The sequence below is a fragment of the Carassius auratus genome, chromosome 2, assembly GCF_003368295.1.
Source record: "Carassius auratus strain Wakin chromosome 2, ASM336829v1, whole genome shotgun sequence".
Classification (NCBI taxonomy): Eukaryota; Metazoa; Chordata; class Actinopteri; order Cypriniformes; family Cyprinidae; genus Carassius; species Carassius auratus.
The window spans coordinates 12214400-12226759 of record NC_039244.1 but is presented as its reverse complement, the minus strand read 5'-3'; the positions used below and the strand labels follow the sequence as shown (position 1 = coordinate 12226759).

At 39.2% G+C, this 12360-nt stretch overlaps 1 long non-coding RNA gene across 1 annotated transcript; it reads left to right on the top strand.

The window, feature by feature from the left end:
- Positions 1-9322: 9322 nt before the first annotated feature.
- LOC113115815 (uncharacterized) lies at positions 9323-12052 on the top strand. Its single transcript, XR_003293942.1, has 2 exons — positions 9323-9652; positions 11191-12052. It is a non-coding gene; the product is annotated as an uncharacterized LOC113115815 (long non-coding RNA).
- The last annotated feature ends 308 nt before the right edge of the window (positions 12053-12360 follow it).

Here is a 12360-nt window from a genome sequence, read left to right as displayed (position 1 = left end):
GTTTTATGCCTTTTCATTATATTTCAAAAAGTGGCTAGGATATTCTTCAAAAAGGCACATTTTGTGATCTAAAGAAGAAAGTAAAGTCAAGTGCATTTGAAAGGACATGAAAGGAAACGATGGTGAGCAAATGATACGAGTTATGTAATTTGTAGGTGAACTCTCCATTTAAGAATGAGTTAAGATATTATAAAGCACAAAAAAACAAAAATGACATTAATTAAAAGAATCAAAGATGATGACGAAAATGTGACAAACCTGTGAAACTTTAGGGCACTTTGAGGTTAGCCATTACCCTGGATTACATCACAAGTAGACCGTGTTCTGAACAGCCCTACTTAACAGAGCTCATTTTTATTCTCTGCTCTTTCCTCCTCCCCTAGAGGTTCTGCCTTGTAAACAATCAATTCGGTAGGGTTAGAATAAAGGGTGACTCATAATCAAAAGATAAAGCAATAGGTGTCTGTCGATACGTTCAGCAGTGAGACGGTCTCTGGCACGGAGCAGCAGAGACAGGTCGCAGAGATTAGCGCTGACCTTTGCCGCTTTGACATTCGACCGTTTGACTTAATTAATAGCGAGCAGCTCCCCCGCATGCCATTCGTCATGTGTGTACTGTCATCAAGCCGGGAACAGGATCTGACAAGATAATCAGCATGAAGCTTAGCTGGCGAACCTGTAGGGAGGTGTGAAGGGAAGTGTCTCAAAGTGGCATTCATTACTGCGTATAAAGAGCTGAAACATCCAGGAATGCTACTGTCGTTGTTGAGATAACCATTGGTGAAAGGTATTAAATTATAAAAACATCTTTATTTCATATATTATCTCTGTTTGGAAATCCAGAGAGAGAGAGAGAGAGCAAGAGAGATATACCTCCATAAATCTGAAGCATTTTGGAAAACGAAATGACTGAGACCAAATTATTGTCACGTCAAGTTAAAATGCTTCATTAGCTAGACTCATGCTGATAGACAGCTACTCTTAGCCTGTAGCTTTTTAATAGAAACCACACAAACAAGATCTCATGCATCAAAACCCGAGTTTGGAATTTTTTGCCAAGCCCTGCTGTTTCTGTTGTGTGTTTTAAAAACATTGTTTGTCGAGGAGTAATGCAGAAAGGAATTCTTGCTGAATTTCTATTTGATTGCAAGCAAAAGTCAAAGTAAATACAAAGGTGCAAAATGTGCAGATCTGTAACAGTAGACAGGGGCATCATGAAAATATAAAATATATGTATATAAAAAACATATTTTACTTAAGTATAATTTTAAATAGAAACTAAATAAAATATACTGTACAAGACCTGTTTTTCCTAAAAAAAAAAAAAATTTGTTTAATTTGTATTATCTTGAATAAAAACCTTTTCAAACAGAAAAAGCAATGGAAAGAATGAACATTTAACTCACAAAAAAGGACAATCTGGTATATTAAAAAAAGAATAACTGCAATATTTCTAGGTCACAATTTTATTTGCTATATTAATCATGACTTTCTGTACAGATTGTGAGATGTTCTTGCTTCTAATGCACATGCACAATATGCTATTTGTATATATTTTAAATGCATGCTGGTTTTGAACAAACTTGTGAAGTTCATGCGGCTTGAGTGCTGCTGTTGTTTCTGAAACCATGGAATTCCTTAGGGTTTCAGAATGGCAAAACACTCAGACTTTTCACTCAAATTATTATGCTGATTAAATTTAAAGAGAGAGAGAGAGAGAGAGAGAGAGAGAGAGAGACAGAAGTTCTTAGACTGTTGGATCCCACTGTACCTGCTTTGTGTGAAATCATTCCATGCAGAGGAACGTAAAGAATCTTCAGCATCTTCACATTGCCAATGAACTCAGTCAAAAACTTTTATCACTGGCTCCAAGTGACCAGAACACAGCAGTAATTGTTCTTGCCAGAACCGGCAACAAATCAGCAAGCAACCAGCAGCTGCTTCCAGGTCAATAATTTCTATTCAGGTCTAAATGAGCTTTTTCTTAACTTATCTGTATTCCTGTCCACCCAACCCCTCCCCACATCCTACTGGGGTCGATTGGCAAGTCAATCTCATGGGAAATCTGCACGTAATGGAGAGTTATGTAACATTTGCAGGACACCGTGTCCATAAAGCATTATTTGATTCGGGTCTTTTGGAGCTTTCTCTAAATGCCAGTGGGTGGCAGGGGCAGACGTATGATGGCAGGGAGCTGGAGACAGGGGCAGAACTGTTTGGGTCCAGTTTGATTCATCAAAGTTAAGAAATATACAGCTCTGGCATGATGTCAGTATTATTATATGCGTCTATGTGATAAAATATTATATTGTGAACTCAGTTTACATTTCAGTTACACTGATTATAAAGTAATTTGTCCCAAGAGACTGCAAATTACAGTGATTTTTCAATGGGTAAGAAGTAGTCTTATAAAGGAACTGTTCACCCAAACATTAAAATTTGATGAACATTTGCTCACATCTTAATGATGGATTTATTACAAACATGCAGCTTTTCACTGCATAAGACATTAACAGATGGACTGGAGTCGTACGGTTTACTTGTGGATTATTGCAATGTTTTTATCAGCTATCTGGACTCTTATTTTGATGGTTCACTGCAGAGGATCCACTTCATCAGTGAGTGATGAAATTTCCCCAAATCTGTTCTGATAAACTAACAAACTCATCTACATTTTGGATGGCCTGAGGGTGAGTCCATTTTCAGCAAAAACAAAAAACAAAAAACACAACCCAGAACAAAATGATCATAAACATAAAAAAAAAAAATTGAGGTTCATTTCCATAACATTAAACATGGGCCGACCACTGGCCTACAGTCCACAGCAATCCAGTCTGTGGAAGATTTATTTGCTGTTGTATTATTTCTGTCTTCTATATTTTTAGTCTTGGAATGCTGCATCACATCTTACTTGATTTACATCAAGTGTTTGAACTGTTTAAATCAAAACAAGAACACAATAATCGTTCAGTTTATTGCATTTCTTCGAATATCATTTAATGTATTTTGAACTCTTTGGTAAGTTATTTTCATCATAATTTTTTAATATGTATTTGATTCTATCTACTCCTAAATATGGTTTATAGCAGGTGTTAACAGTGATTAACATCCATTACTAATGAAGAGCAGGGTTGGGTGGGGTTGCTATAAATTGTCAAAGCTTATTTGATTAGAGAGAATAACCACCCTGCTCTCCTTTCGTCAATCACTGTGTCACACCCCCTACCACGCTACACCACACAGGTCATTTACGACTCTACATGCACCCACACCCCCCTTCACAGCCCAGCAGAGGGGGCAACTATACCAACTTCACGTGCATTTACATGCCACAGGGGGTCTGCACGTGAAGCTGAGTACAAACTCGTGCCAGTCAGCAGGTACCACAGAGTTCCAACAGAGAAACATATCAGTAATCCCGTGAGGAGAACAGGTATGGACTTCAAACTCACCAAGAGTCATTTAGAAGGCTTCTTTTCAAATCGCTTTAAAGGCTCTTTATGGTGTCATATTAAGACGTTTCGGAAGGCATTTTTTATGAATACATAGGGCCCTATTTTAACGATCTGAAACGCAAGTGTCAAAGCGCGAAGCGCAAGTAAGTTTGTGGGCGGGTCTCGGCGCTGTTGCTATTTTCCCGGCGGGATAAATGGCTCTTGCGCCCGGCGCAAATCTAAAATGGGTTGGTCTGAAGTAGCTTCATTATTCATAGGTGTGGTTTGGGCGTAACGTGAAATAAACCAATCAGAGCGTCATCCAACATTCCCTTTAAAAGCAGGTGCGCAAGTTCCATTATGGATTGCTATTATTATGGCGTATTTACCAGGCGCACGCCAGGAGCGGTTCACAGCCGAGGAGACTGATGTTCTTGTAAGAGCAGTGAAAGACAGAGAAGTTGTGTTGTATGGGGATGGGAGAAACCCACCCAAAATAGCGTCGGTTAAACAGGCGTGGGAGGAAATAGCCACAATTGTTTCATCGATTTTTTTTTCCTGGTTCTTGACGGACAAACCAATTTGTCAGATGTCCTTATATACATATATGACCTCAAACAGGTCTGATCCTTAATTACTACAATTAGCCTGAATAATTTGTAAGCTAGATTTATGCCTATTTTTTCACATCTTCGTGGCACACCACAATGATTTCCGTCATCTCATGTGTTATTATTTTTTTAAGTGTAACAATTTATGATTTGCAAAAATAACTGTTGCATCTGTGTAGATTACATGAGCAAAGTGTATGCGCGTTGTGCACGCTATACATTATGGTCAAGCATGCGCCCTTAAAATAGCATAATGAACAACGCGCAACGCGCCACTGACTTTAGACTAGGTTTTTTCTGGTCAGTGGCGCAATTGTTTAATGGAACAGCAAAATAGCACCAGGGATCGTTTGCGCCGGAACACGCCTCCTTTTTTGCGCTGAACCGCCCAGGGAGCGCAAGTTCATTCACTAGTTTAGCGACGTGCTTCTGTGGAGGGAAAAGCGCGCTTTGCGCAGGTGCAAAATAGGAATGACACATGCGTCGGTGTACAAAGTCAATTGCGCTGGGTGCAAGATAGGGCCCTTAATGTCTCCAATTTAATGGAGTTACATGATGCCATGAAATATATTCTTCTCTTAAAAAATCTAAAAAATCTAAAAATATATAGGCATATGGTGGGTGCTCAGTAGTTTATTAAAACTAGTAAAATCTTTTTTTTTTTTTTTGTGAAAGTCATTACAATAAACATTTTCACCACATTTATTTCATTACTTTTCAAATGCCATTTATGTGTTTCTAGTCTACTTTTCATTCTTTTACTCTTTACTCTTCAAACATTGAATTAATTATGGAAATCTGCCAAAAAAATTCACGTTTAAAATTATTATGAAAAAATAATTTCTATATTTAATACTTGAATATGCTTTATATATATATATATATATTTTTTTTTTTAAATGTCCTTCCGATTACTGCACCACAGCTATATAAGTTGTGTTTTTCTCTCTCCAAACGTTTAACACTTTTGTTTTCAGAGAAGAGCGGCCTGATGTGATCAATTATAAAATACAGCCAATCAGAAGATAGCTCTAGTTTGTGCACTCTCTCAAACTGGCAAAGCAGCACAGCTGAAGAACGCAAAATATGGACACAATACTTTTATTTTCCTAACTTCCACTTTGCTTTACTAGATGGTATGCTTTTCACGGTTCCTTGTGAAACTCAATAGATAGATAGTATCCACTTCCAGTCGTCTGCAGTCAGCCTTGTTCATGTTCGGTCCAATGCGATTTTCAGATCTACACAGAAATTCACCCCAAGAAATGTTTTTAATGTTTTTTTCTTGATGAAACTTGTAATAAAATTTGTTTATAAACTTCACATTCAGTCTCTCCTCATCCATGTTCGATGATTCATATTTCTGCTTGGTAGTTCGTATTTATAATTGTAATCAGTTCCATTGTAATATTTTGTAAATGCAACTTTGTCGTAAACGAATTTCAACAAATTTACTGTTAATACAGACGATGCATCTCTGCATCCGTCATGTTTTCACACTGACATGCCCCCAACTTGCACACTCGGGACTCACAGAGTTTCCCACTCATAATTACAATTTATGATGCCATGTGTTCAACTCATAAATACAATGTTTTTGACATGACATGCACCAATACTACATGAGGAGCAATACTTCAGTCCAATGAGATTTCATGCAATGGCACGAAAATATATGATTATGAAAAATATGATTTACATGGAATAGACTCCTTTAATCAGTGGTTGTTTTATCACATTGGTCTGATTCAGACAAAATCAATACAAAAAAAGCATTAATCTTTATTATTAATTATATAAATAACGCTGTGTTGCATTGTAATGCTAGTATAAAATGTCTGCCATAGTGCTAAATTAGAATGTTCAATCGTTGCATCTATTGCTAATAATTCTAAATATTTATACACATTAAGTAATAGTCCATTATCGTGTTGGCACCATCAATTTTATAAATGTAAACAAACTGGACTGGTTTAAAGGATAATTATTTTCGCGCTTGGTAAAAGAAAGGCTTTTTTTTTAATGATATTGTCATAATCAAACACTGCATGAGTTGTTGATAATAGAATATAGTGGTAGAGTGTGTGTGAGGTAGAGGAACCGCAGCCAGCCACTCGGGGCCGAAAGCAACATGATCCCAGTGTAATGAGAATGTGTCAACAACCCGTCAGCCACGGTCCAACACACATACACACACATAAAAAATACACTCGCCAATGTGTGTGTATCTCACGCTGAAGTGGACGTCCAATCAAGAGCTCATATGTTTTGCATGATTTCATGCATAGTCCCCCTGTCAGGCAGCGATTCGGCTGGAGTTGGCCTTGTCTGCTGCAATTCAAATGACCTGTAAGACCGGAGACTGCTGAATGATGTGGAGATGTACCGTTGTGCTATCATGCATGCTGAACGCCACTGTCTGACGCTGATGGGGGCCTACCAGACTCAATATGGAGATTTGCAAGATTATGGCAGGCTATTTGATGAAAAAGCCACGCAGTTCAGCATTACTGATTATATTCAGATATGATACAAATGTTTAGAATATGAGATCCAAATGTGTTTTTGCATGCAAAATGCTGATCACGGGTACCTATTTCCTCCAAATAAGAAGCATTTTTATCCAATGGAAGTTAACTACAGTACATCAACCCAGAAAGACATGCACATACCCGAAGCAGACCAGTCTCAGAAGATGCCACTCGCAGCACTCATAACTTGCAAATAATTTGCATGAGAAAGTAGCTAATTAGCATATTGGCAAGGGGGAGGGGCAGAGAGAAAGAGAGCCGCTCCCCTCTGATTGCTTGTAATCTTGACTGGGTCAATCCTGTGATCCGCTGCTGTGTGGGTGTGTGTTTGCATCTCGGGTCACTGGCAGGTTCAACCATCTTGGGGAACCTTCATACTGTACTGCATATTATTAAACTCCTGACACTATTTAAATTTGATCAGTTGTCTACTTTTAGTCCAGGATATGCTAAGCTGCACTATTGGAGGAGAGTGCTGTAACTCTGAATAAAAAGTACAATTCCCAGGCAATCCATTTCTTTTGGAGCACAATAAATGCTGAAGTTGGAAAAACTAGTTTTTAAAAATAGATATTGATGCAATGTATATTCACACCTAAAGAGACCGCACCAAAATCAAACCTCTGAAAGGAGTTGGAGCCTGGCAAAGAATAAACCTTCAGTATTGTATCGCATTATTGATTCAAAAGATTTATGTTTCCTTAAACATATAGCGAGCGAATAACAGGATAAATGTAGGAACACTCGCCATGACCAAAACCACTCAGAGGCCTGTTTGCAAAACAGCTGACTTACAACACATTCAGCAGAGATTCATGGCTAGATGCATAATGCTGCAAGAGAGAAAAGGTTGTGAGTGTGTAGCTTTATGCTTTCTTGACAGATACTTATGCCTTAATTCAGCGTGCCACCAACTAGCTTGCTTGAAAAAAAGAGTGATTATTGAAAGTTGAGGTGTATTGTTCACTGTATTAACTGATGTCTTTACCCTCTGCAGTTCTGAGCAGGGATGATACATAAGTGTAAAACTCGGCAGTAGTATGTTTTAATGAACGGTTGGTGGGCAACTATGAATCTGAAGTGTTAATGTATGTTGGAGTCTTAAAGCTGAATGTTTGCGAAAGGAACTCTTGTTCAAAAGCATACTAACTCAAAAAGTGTATTTATGCAGAAAATTTAATTCAGATTAAAATGAGTGTTACTTATGGATTTTCACATTTGCCACTGTCGGTGGCATTTATGCATAAATGCCTGATAAAATTGATAATTCAAATACAATAAATAAAGATTATTTACATAATATATATATATATATATATATATATATATATATATATATATATGTATATTTACAATTTATTTTAAATAAGATATATGTTCTTTTTTTATGTCTTCACATTATATTTATATTATATTATGTATGGTCAAAAGTCAGTATATTGTATGCAGCTTATAGAATATGTACACTAAATCAACAGATTTAATATAGGTTGTCTGTAAGGTAGCCAAAGAAACCACATATTATTCGAGCATAATGGTAATGAAGACTAATATTATCAAACCAAAGGAGTGGCTCTGAATTATGTGAACTGCAGCTGGACAAACCAACAGAGGGCAGTATGTAGTTGCAAAATGAGGTCAATCGCTTCTGTGCCTTTGTCTAAGATTAAAGAAGGATGTGGTTCATTATTTATCAAATAAATTGTCATATATGAAATGTGTTCTTTCAATGAAATTATATATCTGGATTTAAGGAATCTGCTAGCATTTTTCTCTGAGGTTATGATTTAATTTTCCACAGTAAAACACAATAGAAAATGTCACAAATTCTTTTTCAAATATTACAGAGGAAATCTGTCTTTTCTGTGACTTTGTGTGGGGACTTTGTGATTTGCTTGAGGTAAGACTGAGAAACAAACAAATGTAGCACAATATGTAATATCATTTTGAATATATATTTGTGGTGGTGTGGCCTAAATGCTGATGGGCCCTTTATTAAAATTAGTTTGGAAGCTACTCTCATTCTGCGATAATTGAACATGGTTAACCTGAGTCGTATTCATACCTTTTTGGATTTAATATTATGACATCTTATGTTCACTGCACAACTTTAGTCATGAAAACTGACATGCATGGAAAATATGTGACTGTAGAACATTTGCAAGGTGTATTAGTTTCATAAAAATGATCATATACAAGTAACTAATTGACACAACAGCAGTATATATATACACATATGCCTATAAGTGTGTTTAATATGACATCCTTTTCATTCTTGAATGTCTTCATGTCTCAACAGCGAATGACGGTGAAGCGGTGAAGTCATGCATGCAGATTTCAGTGCCGGTATTGGTGGAAATGATGCATCCTGAACTGTTGTATCGGTGGTCCCGGAGGACCGAGCCAGAGTCCAATAAGATGTCATGAAGACTAGACTGAGAGGAGCGCGCATCAGATCTTCCTCAATTAATCCACCATTAGATGCCTGAGATTCATGGCTCACTGCCTTTGCTTGCTTACTGCGTTGGAGCTCCAATCTAATTAGACTCTCTCTCTTTCTCTCTCTCTCTCAGCTTCTCTTTCTCCATGTCCATCCCGCCTTAGATCGAAAGATAGACAGATCTTTTCTTGCTGAGCCCTGTGGTTGGGTATTTTAGGTGTTCCTCCCTCCCTCTCTCTCTCTCTTGCTCTCTCTCCTCTCTATCTCTCTCTTTCAGTATCTTATCCTTACAGCTACATTCTCACTCTCAGTCTGTCCCTCTCTCACACTCCTGATTTCCCTCCCTCTCTCTCTCTCTCTCTCTCTCTCTCTGTAACTCCTTCGCTCCTCTCATCCTCCTGTGACTTAGTTTGCTGTGCGCAACAACTGGCAGACCTCTCTCCTCATCTCCGTTGCTCGGGAGGGGATCCTGCACGTTTGGGCACATGGTCTTACGGCGGTGACAGATCCGCGGCACAACAACCTGAAGGGACAGAGGCAAGGCATCCTCAGCCTTCCCCGTCACTGCCGGATCAAGGCAACGGACAAATGGGCGGCTTTGTGCTCAGCGGGTGCCACTCTGTAGAGATCTCTAGGGTAAGCCTGCTTCAGTGGAGTAAGGATTTGTGCCTGTTTTTTTTTTCTGCCAGTACTTTGCCTTTTGTTCCTTTTGTGACTCGTCACAATATCATGGGGGAAAGAAAGATTTGTTGCCTTGGGTATTGTGTGAGCTGATTGTCACTGTGCTGCAGATTTGTGTAATCGCGCTGCTATCGGGGCGGTGGATATTTTTCTGCTGGATTTGTCAACTGTGTTTGCCGTATTAACATATTCATGGGATTCCTGCTCCTTCAATTAAATGGCAATCACTGGCAGGCAGCAGGAGCCCGGTGTCAGTGAGCCTCTGTAATGATGTGTGAGTGGAATGAAGAGGAGCTTCACGAGAAAAAAGAAAAAAAAAAAGATTGAAAAGCTTTTTTTGTCCCTTCTGTCCACGTTTCGTCTTCTCTTTTCTTTCATTTTTCATCTCCTTGTCCACCTCTCGTCATGTTTCATTGTTTTGTTGTTTTCAAAATCCCCAACATGGAGGGAAAAGTCACGAAAGGATTGGGACAGTCACTCTGACTCCTCGTTCATGCACCAGCTGCAGGAAAAGCTTCTGGAGATGAAGCAGAAGATTGTGCATGTTTTCTATTGGCCAGTGGAAGATGTTGTACCACGGGAACCTGGCTGTATGCATGCTTTTTGGGGGGTGGGGGTGGGGTTACGGGAGGGTGGTCTTTTAGCTTTGACAGGGCTGGCCAAACAAGATAAGAAGGGAGTTTATTTTTTGATAAGCCCGTTGAGTTAAACCAGGGGATGTGTTGTCTCCAGTGTCTCGTTTAGTGTGTGTATTCTGACTAAAATGTTGTAAGCATCAGTGGATGGGTGTGTCGGAGTGTTTCGAGCATGTTAGACAGACGTGGTCCATGTTTTTGAATGTGTTGTGTTGTAGTGGCTTTACACTGTAATGGTGAATCACCACTGCTCAGTAAACAGTCTCTTAATGTTAACATTTAAATGTTTTTTTTTTTTTTTTTTTTGCACCCCCCAATGACTTGTGAGAAACGTTTCAAGAAAGCTGTTGTAAACACATTTCTCACATTTACATCCTCAATGAGACCCAGCACAGAGACTCTGATTTCTTTTTTCTTTTTCTTTTTTATGTTCGTGTTAATTTGTGGTTCCACGTGAGTCAGAAAGTGTGTATAAATGAATTCCACAAGGCTGGAAAAATACATGTTCTGATGTCCATCTTTTTCCACTTCCATTTGGGAGCTGCTGCACCCCTCAGAAAATGAAAGCCATAATAACAGTCATTGTTCCCCGTTTCTGACAGCCATCACTGCATTGCCTTTTTTTCCCCCAAACGATCTGTAATTTGCTTCCCGCTGCTAATGGATTTTATGTATAACTCCTCTTCTCTCTCTTTCTCTCTTCCTCCCTCCCTGAATGTATGTGATGAGCATGTGAGACTTTGAAGGTGACAGTGTTTGACTGTTGATGTGGTGTGCAATAGTGATGTTAACCTATGGCGAAGAGAATGTCAAGCCTCACTTTTGTTTAATTCCTTCCTCCTTTACATCGTTTCCCAGATTTGGCCTGAATGTTTGCGAGCGACTCTGCCCCCAGAAGCCGGGCTAGACCGAGGACAGGACGTGAGGTCTGTGAGCACCCTATCCCAGGTAAGATGATCCCCCTCACCATCTGTCTCTCCACATAACTAGTTAAACCCAGGAAGGGAAGCGTTTTACATGCAATGTCCTCCCTCTCCTGCTACAAATGCAAAGTGTGTTCATTTCTGTCTGCAGATGCAACCTTTGACGGGGGCCTTGCCTTGTGATAAAGGGCATCTTCAATCAATTCCCCTAGAGAGAAAACTCTGCTTTGGCCTATGCCACTGTGGATGGGTGAAAGTCAGGCGAAGCCCCCTTTTTCTAAGGCTCTCTTCGGTGACGGGTATTCTTGGGTGGATAATACGGCTCTCGTTGTTATTGCTTAAGAATACGCGTAGTTGAGGAGAGTCATTGTCAACTGTCTTCGGGGAGATAACCTCCACTGGTCCCAAAAAAACTTCTGGCTTTGCACTGTGGCCGTTTATGTAGCTAAACTAGACAGCTAATTATTTTCTCTGTGGTTTGTTTGATTTCTGCAACAGGAGACAGGCAGCTCTTGGTCTCATTGGATTGTCTCCACCTACATTGGCAAAGCGCCGCTTTATGCACCGCTATCCAATGAGTGGCATTTTGCATTTCACACGACTTGTTTTAATTTTTTTTATCTGAGTGTGGGTGCGAGGGGCAGATTATTGGGAATGGCTTATTTTGGCTCTCTTCAGGGAGTGTTTTAGTGTACACATGCCTGCTCGCCTGGCTGATAGGAATGCATTTACTGCTCTTTATTATTAGTCCTTTGCACCAGCAGGAGCCCCGGACTGCATGGGGTGTTCACACAGATCGATTTTGAGATGGCATTAGGCGTACAGTTTTCACCATTCAGCTTATAGCGTTGGGAGGCAAAATGTCTTCGGAATCTAAGAGGCTTTGCTATGAAAGGGGAGGGGCTTCCAGTCTAATTATGAAACACAACCAGCTGAAGCAGCATAATAGATTACATGAATGCATCTACTGGGCTCGTAGCATCAGCTGTTTCCTTCTGATTGTAGCACAGTTTCTCAGGACAAAAAACTATTTAATATCCTTTTTTTTATATATATATATATATCTTTCATACATAAAGACACATGCACATAATGCTATTTTCCA